Source organism: Sus scrofa, chromosome 16 (genome assembly GCF_054392235.1).
Source record: "Sus scrofa isolate SSC_HxYL_T2T_F1_AM1 chromosome 16, Sscrofa_HxYL_maternal_Yorkshire_Landrace_v2.0, whole genome shotgun sequence".
In the NCBI taxonomy this organism is placed as follows: domain Eukaryota; kingdom Metazoa; phylum Chordata; class Mammalia; order Artiodactyla; family Suidae; genus Sus; species Sus scrofa.
Window position 1 is genome coordinate 26,872,302 of NC_139398.1, and position 16,693 is coordinate 26,888,994.

Sequence of the window (16,693 nt, forward strand, 5' to 3'; positions counted from 1 at the left end):
CAGTTTCCTTTCATTAAAGATGTCTCTTTTGAGAACTCTATTCAAAAAAAGAATGCCCCACCCATCCCACCACTTTCATTCTCTTACCCTGCCTAATTTTCTTTGTATCCTTTGTAATTATGCTGGATATTTACTTTCAGTCTTCCTCTATTTAAACAACCATTGAAATGTTATTCCTGGCAATCACAATAGAACTTGCCATTTAGAAAGCAATCAGTAGATATTATTGAATAATATATTATAATAATATAATAATATATACTAATAATATATAATTTAGTAAAAGTTATAGAGCAAATCGTTTATGTTTATATATTTGTATTTAGCCATATATAATATATATGTGTATGTGTTTGTCTTGAAAATAATTTGAATACATATTGAAATTCTGCATAGTGTAATGTGCCCTGTAAAAACCAGTACTATAACTGAAGCAAATTATTTGTATTCAAAGACATATAAAGATGAAAACATTTTTTAAGTCTAAAAGGTAGTTCTAGTACTCTGCAAATTGTCTAACATTGCAAGAAATTAATTTGTTTTTATTGGATTGCATTTACATTGGATTTCTAATGTATAATAATTTGTGATACAGAATATATAGAATATATATTCTTCATTACTATAAATATAACTTTCAATATTTTTTTCACACTCTTTTCCTTTAAGAAAAGATAATGCTAAGTTGATTAAATATCTTAAAAGAAAGCAAGTGCATCTAAACCAATTAAATGTACAAGAGATTAGAGAAGAGAGATAATTCAATGAGGAAGCTGAGACTCATGTCCAGTAACACATTATATCCTAGGAATTTCTTCAGGTAGTATAATGTTTGTGATAGTTAACCACAGCTAGGATCCTCACATGTATTGATAGTACTTCTGATTATTTAGCAGTATAAATCAGAATCTTGTATTTGGACTCTACCCACTGCTGGTTTTTAATAAACTGTTTTTCTTTTTAAACAGGGCAATGAATTATATGTAAATAATCATTTTTCCATAAAGATTATTGCCACCAATGACCAATTTTCAAGTGTCATAAATCTTGACTACCACTTTGTTCATCTTTCCAATCCAGTGCAAAACTCAGCTATATCAATATCTTTTAATTGCTTGGCAAAATTTGCAAACATCTGCTCATACACAAGCATTTGAATTAGTAATTAAAACAAATAATACCTTGTATTTTCAGGTGCTTCATGACTCAACAGTTGAATACATCTGTGCTGTATTCAACTCACTGGGAATGGACATAGTGCTAAAAAAAGTACAGTTTCAATTCTTTTTTCCTTTTTTTATGTGTTTTTGAGGGCTGAACCTGTGACATTGAAGTTCCCGGGCTAGGGGTAGAATCTGAACTGCAACTGCCGGCCTATGCCACAGCCACAGCAACAAGGGGTCTGAGCCATGTCTGCACTGTACACCATTGTTCACGGTAATGCCGGCTCCCTGACCCACTGAGAGAGGCCAGGGATCAAACCTGCACCCGCATGAATACTAGTTAGATTCGTTTCCACTGCACCACAACGGGAACTCCTCAATTCTTTTTTTTTTTTTTAATTTTTTTTATTGTTATTTCCCCAATACAATTTTTTTTCTACTGTACAGCTTGGTGAGCCAATTACACATACATGTATATATTCTTTTTTCTCCCATTATCATGCTCCACCATAATCGACTAGACATAGTTCTCAGTGCTACACAGCAGGATCTCATTGCTAATCCATTCCAAAAGCATTAGTTTGCATCTATTAACCCCAAGCTCCCCAACCACCCTACTCCCTCCCCCTCCCTCTTGGCAATCACAAGTCTATTCTCCAAGTCCATAATTTTCTTTTCTGTGGAAAGGTTCTCTTGTGCCTTATATTAGATTCCAGATATAGGTGATATCATGTGGTATTTGTCTTTCTGACTTACTTTACTCAGGATGAGAGTCTCTAGTTCCATCCATGTTGCTGCAAATGGCATTATTTCATTCTTTTTTTATGGCTGAGTAGTATTCAATTGTGTATATATACCACATCTCCTAATCCACTCATCTGTTGATAGACATTTGGGTTGTTTCCATGTGTTGGCTATTGTGAATAGTGCTTCAATGAACATGACGGTGCATGTCTTTTTTTTTTTGTCTTTTTGCCATTTCTTGGACCGCTCCTGCGGCATATGGAGGTTCCCAGGCTAGGGGTCTAATCCGAGCTGTAGCTGCTGGCCTGCACCAGAGCCACAGCAACGTGGGATCCGAGCCGCGTCTGCGACCCACACCACAGCTAAAGGCAACGCCGGATCGTCAACCCACTGAGCGAGGGCAGGGATTGAACCAGCAACCGCATCTCAGTCGGATCCGTTAACCACTGCGCCACGACGGGAACTCCTGCATGTGTCTTTTTTAAGGAATGTTTTGAACTCCTAAATTCTTGATAAAAGAAAACTTTAAAAAGTCTCTATTGATATATAGATAGGTGAAAAATATAGATATGTGTAAGATATAGATATGTATATCTATCTTTATATAGAGGGAGATGTATGTGTGTGTGTGTATATATGTATACACATATGTATGTATGTATGTACGTATGTATGTGTAGGCTGAGAATCTATGTATTGCAATGTTGCTGAAAACCATGGTTGAGAAAACAGATTCTATAGCCAGCATGTAAATTTAAATGTCAAAAAGTTTTCTAGGAAAGTTCTGAAAATAAAACTTTCAAATTGTACAAGTTGCTTTAGTTTGTTTAACATTATAGATTTGTTCTATAGCAGCTGAGCATGAAAAAGGACAGACTTTATAGTTAAATATATTTTTAATCAACTCGTGTTATCCATAATAAAAAATGTTCTTCAAATTAGGTAATCTAGTTTTGCCATATAAAACAGAAGGGCTTTTACAAAATCATGCTGCATTCTTGTTAGGTTTTGCATGAAGAAGAATAGGCAAATATAGCTTTTCTATGAAACCTAGCTTAATAAGAATTGAAGTCTGTGGTAAAGATGATATTATTAAAACTTTTTACCTGGATTTTAGTACAATTATGGATAAAGGTCCAACACTATGATAAAGTTGCATTCTGATCAGAAAATTATAGTCCAGCCAGAGATTGAAAAATATAAACCAGGAAGAATAGTTCTAATGTAAGCAATGTAAACTACAAAGAGGTTACATCCATTACTGGACATTTTTTCAGAGCTCTTACTGCTATTTATGGGAAGCATACTTTTCTTTTATTTGAAACTCAAATTATTATTGGTTTATTTTGATCATGACAGCTTTGTTCTTTGTGGTAAGAGTGTCTTCAAACAAATTGTCTATTCTTGAATAAATGAAAGAAAATCCTATTTAATTAATTGTAAATTACATCCATGTTAACACAAAATGCAACATTTTGCATCTACCACATTAAGCAAATTGCAGTAATAATCTTAATGTTAAGGTATACTAAGTGTATCTTCAAGATGTTTTTTATGGAAAATCACAAAGGAAAATATGAAAACCACAGTAATAGTTATACTTTGAAATAATACAAAGTATATGGAATATGAGTTTATCATATCATTTTTAAGATAGTATTGATTTTAAAAATTGAAATAATCAATATCAGAGGCATGATTAGATCTTTTTCATTTGCTATTTCATGGTTGCAAATGGAACCAAGACTGGTTGGTTCTAGTCTTCCCTTTTCTTCCATACTCCTCAGTTTTGAGGATTGGTTCCAAACAAACACCACCTAGAATAGTTTATATAAGAGATGATGACTGAGTCAGCTATTCTATAATTATACTGTGGATTGAGACATCATGGTTGATATCTTGCCATTTAACTTTCAACAATTAATTTTATTATTATAAGGCTTACTTTCATCATCTGTGTAATGTGTTGAAATCTGTCATACCTGCAGAAAAGGGGTTATTGTGAGAATTTGTTGAATGAACAAAGGTAACTGAGGCAAAACTAAAAATACTAGACCTACCAGATCAATGTTTGTTGGTAGAAAAGAACAGTAACCCACTGTAATCTAAGGTTGCAAAAAGGGTGCAGCAGAGACAGATATTAGGATACCAGAGGGGATCTCAGACATTTAAAAAAATAGCAAAATAAGTATACATACCATAACATTTCATAGTCTGTATTTCTTCATACATATGTATGTATATTTGTGTACATATATATGTGTGTATATGTATGTATACATGCATATTCAAATCATACATAGTCAAATAAAATAGTATAAAATTAAGTATGATTTCTATTTTTTTTTTTTTTTGTCTTTTTGCCATTTCTTGGGCTGCTCCCGTGGCATATGGAGGTTTCCAGGCTAGGGGTCCAAACGGAACTGTAGCCACGGGCCTATGCCAGAGCCACAGCAATGTGGGATCCGAGCCGCGTCTGCAACCTACATCACAGCTCATGGCAACGCCGGATCCTTAACCTACTGAGCAAGACCAGGGATTGAACCCGCAACCTCATGGTTCCTAGTCAGATTCGTTAATCACTGAGCCACAACAAGAACTCCAATATTTTTGAAACTAAAGATAAATTTACAACCCATTAAATATCCTGTGAACACAGAATTAAATCTACCCATTTAATTATGTATTATATTTATTTAAGGAATGCAAAAAAATTTCATTTAGCCACAATAAGTAAGCCTAGATCTACTTGATTTAAAGCTCTTCCAGGCCAGTTTTTATGGTATTCAAATTTCAGTCAAATGATTTAGTGATTTAGTGTGTCTCTTTCTAGCTACATTCTATGCCAAGAACTCTTTGACCCCAAAATATTGCTGCACTTATCTGTTTCTTCTTTGAAATGATTGAGTTACTGTGGCATCTACCATATTATTGATAACATTAAATTCTCTTAGAAGGACAAGTTGAATTAAATTTGAGGGTACATGGAGTTCCCATTGTGGCACAGTGGAAACGAATCCAACTAGTAACCATGAGATTTTGGTTTGGATCCCTGGCCACGCTCAGTGGGTTTAGGATCTGGCATTGCTGTGGTGTAGGTTGCAGATGTGGCTCAGATCTTGCGTTGCTGTGGCTGTGGGATAGACCGACAGATGTAGCTCTGATTAGACCCCTAGCCTGGGAACCTCCATATGTGGTGGATGCAGCCCCCCAAAAAAATTGAGGATATATTATAATAGGAAGAAATGTGGCTCAAAGCCTTTCTTTCCAAAGCAGGAGGTATAATTCAGTTTTAAAGAAATGGCCAGGAATCACAGATAAAATATTTGCTAGTATAAAATATCAGAATATACCTTGAAATAGATGTATAACATGATGATATTGAATTTAATATCTTCAAAAAATTAGGAGAAATATATGACTACTTGGGAGAAAAAGAAAATGGCTTCATGTCAAGAAGAAATACTTACATGGCCTTTCATCCATGCCAAAATTATAAAATGCTTTCTAAGATTTGGTTTCATCTCTTTTTCTCACAGAATTGCTATGCAAAAAGGAAAATCCTGAAGCTTGAACTCTCAATTTAAACAAAAAATATGGTGCTTGTCTTTAAGATATCTAAACAACTTACTGATTTTCTGTAGGTTTGGGCCTATTTATGGGTGTTTGTATATATACAAAGGGAGAAAACAAATTATTTCCCCTCGTATTTTAAAACTGAGTAAAATTACACAACTATTCAATGATGATGTTTCTACAGATAGGAAAAAATATATTTTATCTTTTATTTGGGTTACTTCAACTCATTTTACTAACAAAGAATGAGTCTGCATTACTTTAAGGAAAATGGCAGCAAGATTATCAACTATTCAAAATCTGATGTTTTTCCCTAACTGTTTGAAAATTCCTTTCATGAATTCAATGATTTTTTTTATAAGACTATCAATAGACATGCTTATAAAGCTAAAGGGACTGGTGTTGAAGAAAAATGTACTCCTTTTTTAACTCACAAATCTTTAGTAGACATTTTGGACACTTCCATAGTTTAAAATTTTATTTATCTTACAATTATAATGTAGGTTTTTTTTTTCTACTAGATTTCATTTATGCCACCATTGTCCTCTGTTTCACTCTAAGTGGAGTTTGCTGACTTCTTGCACTGCAAAGTGACTAATTTTTTTCCCTGTGTAATTAAGAGGCATTTTAAAAGAGACAATGCGAGATGATGCAAACATTTTGACTCTTCAGATTTTTGTCCTGCAACAGTTATGATGGTGATGTTCTAATGGTGGTATTCTTCTTTTCCTCATTTCTTTCTTACTAAATGGAATGCTTCCATAAAAGAAAGCTGTCCCTTCTCCTCTGTAATTTATTTATTCATTTATTGATAACTATGATTTTTGTATATTTATTTTATATGATGGGTTAAAATCCAAAGATATTACTGTTTATTTTACTGTTCAAATTGGAGTAAACAGTAAAATTTATTTATTGGAGGCTCTTTCAGTTTGGTTCTTTTGTACTTACGACACCCCTTTTTTTGTTTTGTTTTGTTTTGAGCACTTCCTTACTTTCTGCTATCGTACGATTCTTCAGGTTCATCCTCTTTTGCTGTACTGGAATTATTCCTTCTCCATGGATTCCTATGAACAATGTATTTCTAAGACCTCTGCATTTAGTAAACACACCAAGATACATGAAGACATATGATTTTTTCCTTTACGTTTTTCTTCTTCCTATGAGGGAGTTTAAGTCTTCATTACTGAAGATTTAAGAAATTCTTTAGCACAGGGGTTTTATTTTTCTGCCTCTGTTCTATTTATCTCCTTTCTGTCTCTCTGTAACTCCTATTTGATTGGATCAATTATTCATGTTCTTAAGTCTTCCCATTTTTTAAATTTATTTCACTTTTTGAAATAACAGTAATTTTCCATGTTAGATTTTCTGCCTCAAAAATGTGTTTTTTAGAATGTACAATTTTAGTTTAAAAAAATCTGGCCAACATTTTCTGATAACAGCTTAATTTTGGTTTTACATGAGATATTAGTGTTAGTTATTTTGAAGGTAATAATTTTATTTATATAAAACCCATGCTATTTTTCCCACTATTCTTTGTTTGTTTCTTTGAAAGCTTTTTTTTTTTAATTTTCCCTTTATGCTATTGACTTCTGCCAACTGTCAAATAATTTTTATCTGTATTTGTCTGCTAATATTTACAAATAGGGACTTCTTCTGAGACATATGTTTTGCTTGCATTTATTTCCTTAGTGTAAGTAATACTTTTTGCTCCTCTGACAATAACTAAAGAAACTCTGATAATAGTAAGTTGTTGGTATGCACTGTATGTTGCTTTTAAGGAAATATGTAAAAAAGACCATTTCTTGTGGGCAAGGTAGCCAGGGTTTCTGCTTAGGTTGGATCTGCTCTGGGTGTCTTCAGAAACATATATCTCTAACTTAGATTACTGTGTACATAGCTTTATATGGAAAGTAAATGAAGAAAAAAGTGGTTGAGACAGATGACAGGCACTGCTGTTCCACATCCTTTAAGCAACCTATTGCCTTCGGAATGGATTAGCAATGAGATCTGCTGTGTAGCACTGGGAACTGTGTCTACTCACTTATGATGGAGCATGATAATGGGAGAAAATAGAATGTATACATGTATGTGTAACTGTGTCATCATGCTGTACAGTAGAAAAAAAATTGTATTGGGGAAATAACAATTTAAAAAAATCCCCAAAAACAAAACAAACAAACAAAAATTTACCTTGTCAATAGCCCCAGGGCCATTTCCAAAAAAAAATAAAACAAAACAACAAGAAACAGAAACAGCCAAAATTTCCTTACCTTTCATCTTTTAAGTGTGATCTGAAAGTGGAAACAGTTACCTTTTTTTTTTTTTAGGAGGCTAGGCAGAAGGAGAAACTGTTTTTGCTTGTACAGAACAGCGGGTTTCTGTTTCATTGAATTTAGCTACTTCTGTAATCATATTCACTATATTTCAAGAAATACATGTCCATGTACTTAGGATGTACACTATGATTTTTCAAGAATGGAATATGTGCTGATTTGAAAAATATTTATTATGTGATTTCATTGGGATTGTGGTAAGGGGAGTGATAATTGTTTACGTTCAATCAACCATCTTTGAACTAAGAATAACCACAGAATTTTAAAGGAAGTCAGAGTCAGAAAAAAACAGTTTATCATGAAGATAAAACAAATTGCTGTATATCACTTTTTAGAAAGCTTTTTAGCTTTTCGTGAAGTTTGGTAATGGAAAATTATTTTCAGTTTTATTATACTGTTTTCTTAATTGTTTATGTTTTATTTAAAGAAATAACAGCTTTTATTTTCATTGCTTAGGATTTCAGATACTTCTGATTTTATTGACTGCATGAATAAGTAGGGAAATAATGTTTTTTTAATTTGTTAGCAATTTGGTGGTATAAAATCAAATGCTAAAAAAAGAAAAAAACAGACAGCTCATGAGCCACATTTAGCTTGCAGATATGCTTATTTTGGTCATAAGTAGTCTACTTTAATTATTTTCCATATTTTAAAATGTGAAGATTTTTATTTCCTATCTATATTTACAGCCATTTTAAAAAATTAATTCAACATATCTGGTGATATTGGATAAAATTAAATTATCCCAAAGAAAAATTAGTCGTAGATAACAAATAATATACTTTTAAAATGGTGTCTGCTGTCCAATTTTTCATAGATTTTACCACTCCCTGTTGAAGTTCCAATAATATACATTTACACAATAAAGCAGAATCCAGTCTATTCTTTACATTGCATATCTGACTTTGTTAACAATTTGACCTGGCAAAATTTTCTATAATGAAACACGATGAAAGAAATAACTATAATGTCATCGATATAGTCGTATATACATATATATGTGTGTGTGTATATATATATATATATATATATACACATATATATGTGTGTATCTCTCTATGTGTGTGTGTGTATATATATATATATGTATATATATATATATATATATCTTTTGTTATGAAGAAGAGAGAAAGGAAGATAAGACCTATAAGTAGAAAAAATATGGGTACCTTCTGCTTTTCAAAAGTTTGAGTTATGCCACTTTGCATTTAGAAAGACCTGCATTAGTACCTGCTTTCCCTAACTGAAAGAAATCTGAAGAGGACTTTCATTTTTATGAAATAAGTCAAAAAGTGAAAACAGCACTCAATGTTCGTTTTGCAGAGAGAGATTATAGAGGCAGTGTTTACCAAGAGCAGTGATAATCATTGCCAAGCTCCTTCCCCAGGAACTGCACTTGGCATCTCAGCATCCAGCCATCATAGCTTTGAACTGTGTCTGTGAGCATCTATGCTTTATCTCAGCTTATTTTGGGCAGTCCTTAGCAAGACGTGTCCTAAGGTAATTGCTTCTTTCCTTTTTGTCACTTTTCCCTGTGAAAGGTTTCATAGGAAGGCTCTACTTTCTGATAGCAGGGGAAACCTATACCTTGTTTTAGAGCAGTAGTGTTAATTCACATTACATTCAAATACTGCTATATAGAGCAGCAATAAAATTAGCAAAGTAACATTGTTTTCTGCCTGCTATTTTTTACTATTGCTGAAAATTACTTTTCTTGTAGCACTGACTGCCAATTAGTAACCACCAGACGGTAGCCATCTTCTAAGTTTTCAATTTTTACTAGAAATAATTCTCATATAGTGCTGCTCCTTTAACAAGCACCTTTACCATGCAAGAGACATATAAAAGTAATTAAATTTAATAGTCTCATTGCTTTTAAGCAAAGCCATATGGCGTACTTAGATTGCAAATTCTAATTGAAGTCAATGAGATTTTATGTCGAAAATACTTTTGAAAATGTAGCTATGTAATCAAATATATATACAATGTGCCACTTTTATCTTGACAAGCAGCATCACTCAATACCTTTTATTCATTGTCTTTTTCATGCATACTCAAGGGCATTATAGCTGAACTCTCTCTTGCTATGATAAAAGAAAACTTTAAAATTAATAGCAGTAATTGCTTGTGCATGTCCAATGCATCTTTTTCATTACCTCTCTATCTGAATTTTAATATTGCAGTAATCCCTGGAACAATGTCTTGGATTAAAAGAGCAGTATGTAACTGAGACATGGCCCAATCCATTCACATTTATTTGTTCTGTTACATGCTGTGGAATGAAAGCTCCATTAAAAAAGCTGTAAATGCAATGAAAAAAAAAAAAAAACACCAAAACAAAACAAAAACAAGAATAGAGCAAAACATGGAACTAGCCATAGCCTTATTGGCACCCCTTATTTAGAATAAATGTTTATAGAGTTTTATGTTACTGATGTAGATAAAGAGACAGAGGGAGTGTAATTCACTAAGGAATGTAAATTAGCAGAACCACAGAAGGAAGAAAATAAAATATCTGCCAACCTCTGGACTCTGGTCATACACTTATATTCAGTGTGGAAAACACTAGGCTTAGATGACATTTTTGACTTGCCTATGGAGAAGGGCAATTTGTAGGGCCGGAATATATTTCAAGGTGGATCAGAAAGTGATGAAAAGAGGAGAAAAGCTGTTTGTATTCATAGAAAGCTCACAAAACCTTTTGCAGATTGAGATTCTGGTGTTTAGAAATCATTAAGTACTTCTCATAAGACTGAAATCATAGAATGTTATTACTGAGATGTGTACAATGCTAAAAGACATAATAATTAATAAACCCCCAATGATGAGGGAAAGAACTACAACAACCTGGAAGGGTTGTTTCCCCACTTCTACTAGCTAGATGGCCCAAAGACATCATGTGCACTGAATCCCACTGATAAAGAGAATTTAAAATAAATAAATCTTTCATTTCATATAAGGAATAAGTTACTTCCAAAAGATTAGTAATACCGTATTTGATAAGATGAAAACTTGTATTTATTTATTTCTCATAAAATATTACATTAAGAGGGGAATATTTAAAGTTATAAAACTTTGCAAGATAGCAATAGTAAAACTGATTTCCCAAACACACTTGGCAATTGTATTAATGGATATGAAGCTATGGTGTTATATGCACACATACACACACATATAAAGCACATTGGTTATAAAGATACGTTAATATATTTTAACTAGTGTTATATATAACATGGTAATTGTTGCAAAAACTTTCATATATCAAAATGCTAAATGGCTGCATATTCCATCAAGTGGAGATTAATGATTTATTCAATCTCTCCATTAATATGTCTGTGCTTTTATATGTGTTTTAAAATAAACTTAATTTTATAACTTTTAGATTTACAGAAAAAACTGCAAATACAGATTCCATACAGCCCACACCCAATTTCTTCTATTGTTAAAAACTTATTTTGTATATGTTTATCACAACTAATGAAAAATATTGATGCATTAACTAAACTTCATTTTTACTTTATTTGTATTTCCTTAAGGGTTACTTAATGTCTTTTTTCTGTCCTGTGATCTCATCTAGGACGCCATATTATACATTTAGTTATCATGTCTCCCTAAGCCTCTTTGGCTGTGACAGTTTCTCAGGCTTTTTGTTGTTGTTGTGTTTTAATGACCTTGAATATTTTAAGGAATACTCTAGAATGATCAGGTGTATTGTAGAATGCCTGGCAATTGGGATATGTCCTGAAGTTTTTTCTTATTAATACATATGTTCTCTGTTTTTTTGAAAGGAAGATCATAGAAATAAAGTGCCTTTCTTACCATGTCTTATCAAATGTAACATGCAATCAACATGATTTATCACTGTTGTTAATCATGATCACCTGAGACTGAGTTTCTCCATTGTAAAGCACTGTTTTTGTTTGTTAGTTTGTTTTCCATACTGCACTTTTTGGAAGGAAATTGCTTTATGCAACTTACGCTTAAGGAATAGAAAGTCATTCTTCATTTCTGAGAACAAAGTTTCTATATAAATTATTTGGAATTCTTCTGCACAAGAGTTTTCTATTTTCTCACATTTATTCATTTATTAATTCATTTATTTATGTCAGGGTGGCAGGTGAATATTTTACTATATGGTTATAATCTAATACACTTTTATTTATGTTTCTGCTCAAATTGTTCAGACTTTGGCCTTTGGAAGCTCATTCTATTGTTTCCTTTGATGTATTGCCATCACTGTGTGTGTGTATGTGTGTGTGTGTGTGTGTGTGTGTGTGTGTGTGTGTGTGTTGAGCAGTTCCTTAATGTATAGGCCTATAAGATGCTCCAGACTTATCTTAAATATTCCCTGTCCCAACTCTAGAACCAACCATTTCTCCAAGGAGAACTAGCTCCCTTAAATAGTGGAGAGGGGTATTTAGAAACCAAGATCTGGTTGTTGAATATACTCATTGCTACCTGGATGTCCCTGCTTCTAGGCCCACTCAGCTGATAGACAAGGGAATATATGTGTCTATTCTAACCTTGTATAGCCTCATAGTTACATATGCAAACCTGTAAGTACTTCTATATGTAACCATCTCTATCTGTATTAAGCATGTGTGTTCATACCAATATCTCTAACCCTAATCCACGGTCACCTGTATTATTCTAGCCTTCTTCCCATATTTACCTGCAGCCTCTCCTTCCAGTAGTGAGGAACCTGACTGCTACCAATTGTATCTATTTATTTAATTGTTCAATTCTAATATACAATTATAGTAGTTTAAGAAATTTTAACCCATGTACCTGATTATGTATATTTATAAAAATTTACTACATCAAAGTATTTTTATAATATGCTTTGAAATGTTTAAGAAACCAGGTAATGATAAGCAAATAAATGCGTAGTCAATACATTTTATCCAGCCATTTGTGTTAGATTGTGTATAAGATGGCACTATATCACATCTCTTCTTGTCTCCAAGCAGGCAGGTAGTTTCTTTTGGCCCAATAAGAATGACGTGGGCTAGATCATTATTTATAACATGTTATTAAAGTTTTAAATTCCCCTAGCAACACTCAGAGTCAGTTATATTATATTATTTAAGTACTTGTAGATTGATAACTTATGTCTGCTTTAAAGGGTTATGCAGCCTGGACTTGGTTTTGTAACCAGTGAGACATTAAAAACACATTGCTAGAGCCTTTTGCTTAAATTCCTCTGAAACTGGTATTTCTTGTACACATCTTGATGCTTAAAATCTGAGTAAGTGCATCCTGGGGAGCAGTTCCTGGAAGTCTCCGTGTCCCTGTTGCTTATCTGTGCTTGTTTTTCTCCTGCCATCCCATATTCGTTGCCTTTAGGAAAACCCCATAATGAGTCTCCTCTGTTGAGTCTTGATTTTCAATCATATGACCCTGTAACAAAGATTCACTGGGCTATGTGAGCAGGGATTTATTACAATTCTAATCTCATACAAAATTCAGGCATTATAATAAATCTGTGACTCAGGAGAAAATGGAACTAAGAGTGTGATGACCATAATGACTTCCTACCCCTCTCTAGTCTCTCTTCTTAATTATGCATCTAATGTATCTTACTAGGTCTATAGTTTTGTCATTCTCTAATTCTTTAAGCCATTTGATGAGGGGGAAAAAAAACTTTTTCTTAGCTTGTTGGTAAATTTCTCTGGGACAAATTCTTATTTAGGTCCATTATCCCTTCTTGAACATACATTATCTCTCAATAGAACACTGTGTTTAAGTGCACAAAGAGCAGGAAATGGATTGTCATTGGCCTAATTAGGGTCAAGTGTTCAAAAGCAATCAACTCTGTTCAAGAACAGATTGAATTATTTTCACCAGGAGGTTCCCACTGCCACTTTGTGACTAGAGAGATTCAATTTCTAGAAATGAGGAAAGGCTGAAATAAGCCCAAATATCTATGCTACCTTATTTCAGTAGCATAAGCAATAACATTTTTATTATGATTTTCGCTTATAATTCTTATCAATTTTCAGTTACTTTTTCATATGTTGGGATCACATTGAATTTCTTTTTTTAATTGGCAATCTCCCAATTAAAATACAAATTAGATTAAAATATTTACTATAATGTTAACTAAATACATAAATGTGAAATTTCTGTTTATATAATAATTAAAATTGAATGTAAGTTGAATAATAATTTTTAGTTTGATGATTAGGTAGTTGAATTCATTTGGGTTTTTTTTTCATTTGTAAATGCTGTTTGAAGTGTTTAGGGACACTGTATATGTGTTCCTAAAATCTCTGAATTATGATTTTTTTCTTTTTTGGCAACACTCTGATGCTAAAGACAGAGTAGACACAGAACACTCCATTCCTATTTAGTCTTTTTAGAGGAAAATTTCTCCAGTCTTAAATGTCATAACTTCTTAGTAAATAAGTAAGTGCTATAGTAAATATAGCACAAAACCTAGATGAAAGATCTGAAGTTTCCTTGGTTGACTTGGATTTGGTTGAAGTTTCCTTGGTTGGATGGATTTGATTTGAATTATGGAAAAAAGATGGAAAGATGATGTTATGGATATAATGTTTGTGTGCTCCCCAAATTCATATATTGAATATATTGATACCTTAACCTTCATAATGATGGTATTTGGAGGTGGGGCCATTGGGAGACAATTAGATGAAATGAAGGTGGGTGCTCATAATGAGATTAATACTGCATATGTAGAGACCAGAGATTGCACTCTCTCTCTCCCTTTTCCCCTCTCTATCATGTGAAAACACAGCAAGAAGATGGCCTTCTGCAAGCCAGGTAAAGGCTCTTTATCAAGAACCTAACTATGCTGGCCCTCTAATCTCAGACTTCCAGGCTACAGAACTGTGAGAAATAAATGTCTGTTGTTTAATCCACAGACATGTTGTTACAGTAACCTGAACTAAGGCAGGAATTAGTACCACAGTGAGATGCTGCTATAACAAGTAACTAAAAATGTGAAAGTGGCTTTGAAACTTGGTAATGGGTGGAGGCTGGAAGTGCATGCCAGGAAAATATGGAATTGCCATGTAGGGACTTTAAAGGTAGTTCTGACCAAGGCTCAGAGAAAGCTTCCATCTCGCTAGAGAACACATAGATAGTCGTGAACACAATATTGGTAGAAATGCGGACAGTAAAGGCCATTCTGGTGAGGTTTCAGGAAATGAAAGATATATTATTGGAAACTGGAGGTAAGATGATTCTTGTTGTAAGTGGCAAAGAACTTGGTTGCACCATGTTTTAATTTTTGTATAAGGTAAAAATTTTCAAGTGATGAAATGGATAATCAGCTGAAGAGATTTCTAAGCAAGTGTTGAAGGAGCAGCTTGATTTCTACTGAGTGCTTACAGTAAAATGTGAATGAAGAGATATAAATTAAAGCCAAAAGAGCCAGCCTGTTCATATTGCAAAATGTGAGATAGCTTGCTCTGAAGAGACACTGAAAGTAAGGCTGGGCATTAATTTCATAAAGAGATTATGGATGTCACTCATAAATGTAATCAACCATTTTAGCAGAGGATTGGAATAGAGATGGACTTATACTAGCAATGACACTGCCAGTTTGAACTACAAGGGACAGATCAAGTGGGACTGAAAGATGGAAGGCTGTCAGACTTCCTAGATTTTATGAGACAAGACACAGAGCTATTCTGCTGTGAACAGGGCTACTCCTCAAGAAAAGGAAGAATGATACCAAAGGGAATTCACAGATTACCAGGGCTGCTGCTTCCACAGCAGGACCAGGAGCCATAACTCCTGGCTTTCAAAGGGTGGGGCTACTTCTCATGTTTCCTTGGGCCAGTTGCCACCTCAGTGGGCTTGGAGGGAAGATCATGGAACCAAGGAAGTTTATTCTCATGCCTCAAGGCCTATTGGGATTTTTCTGCTTGGGATCCATTACCTCTTCTTTCATTCCACTTATTCTCTTTTGGAATGGGACTGCTTGTTCTGTGCCCATCCTGTCATTGTATTTTGGAAGCACGTAACTTTTCTGGTTTCAAGGTTTCCAGTGAGAGAGGAATTTTGCCTCAATGAAAGGTACCTTGAGTCTTAACCCATATATGATTTAAATGATATTTACTTTAGACTTTAGAGCTGATGAAACATTGCATTAAGACTTATGGGGCTTTGAAATGGAATGTATATATTTTACATTTGAGAAGAACATGAATTTAAGGGGTTAGGGTTTGAATACTACGGACTGAATTGCATCTCTCCAAAATGTGTATGTTGAAGGTCTAACCACCAATGTGATGGTATTTGGAGATAGGGCCTTCTGTAGGTAATTAGGGTTGGATGGGGTCATGAGGGTGGGGCCTAATGATGATGGGGTTAGTGCCTTTAGAATAAGATCAGAGCTAGCTTGCTTGTGCACTCTCTTCTCTCTCTGCAATGTGAGAATACAGCAAGAAGGCAGCCTTCTATAAGCTGAGAAGAGATTCTCATGAGAACCCCATCATTCTGGCATCCTGATCTCAACTTCCCAACCTACAGCAGTGTGAGAAGTAAATGTCTCTTGTGTATGCCACCCAATCTATAGCATTATGTTATAGAAGCCTGAGCAAAATAATACAAATGGACATCATCATGCTTTGAATGAAATTCTGTAGCATCAAGGAGGGTTGATGACTGTGGTTAATGTTCTTATTCCTTCTTTGCTCTGATTTAAAATACAAATCCAGTGTTTGTTGTGCCTGTTTTCTCCATCTATGAAAAAAAAGCTATTCATATGCTTATTAATGAAACCAAATACCATGAAGTTTTATTGTGCAGTGCTAGGCATTGTAGTCATTATCTTCAATCCACTGCAAGTTTTTTCCCCCAATCTCATTTAAAGCAGATAACAACTTGATAACTTGATGTATTAAG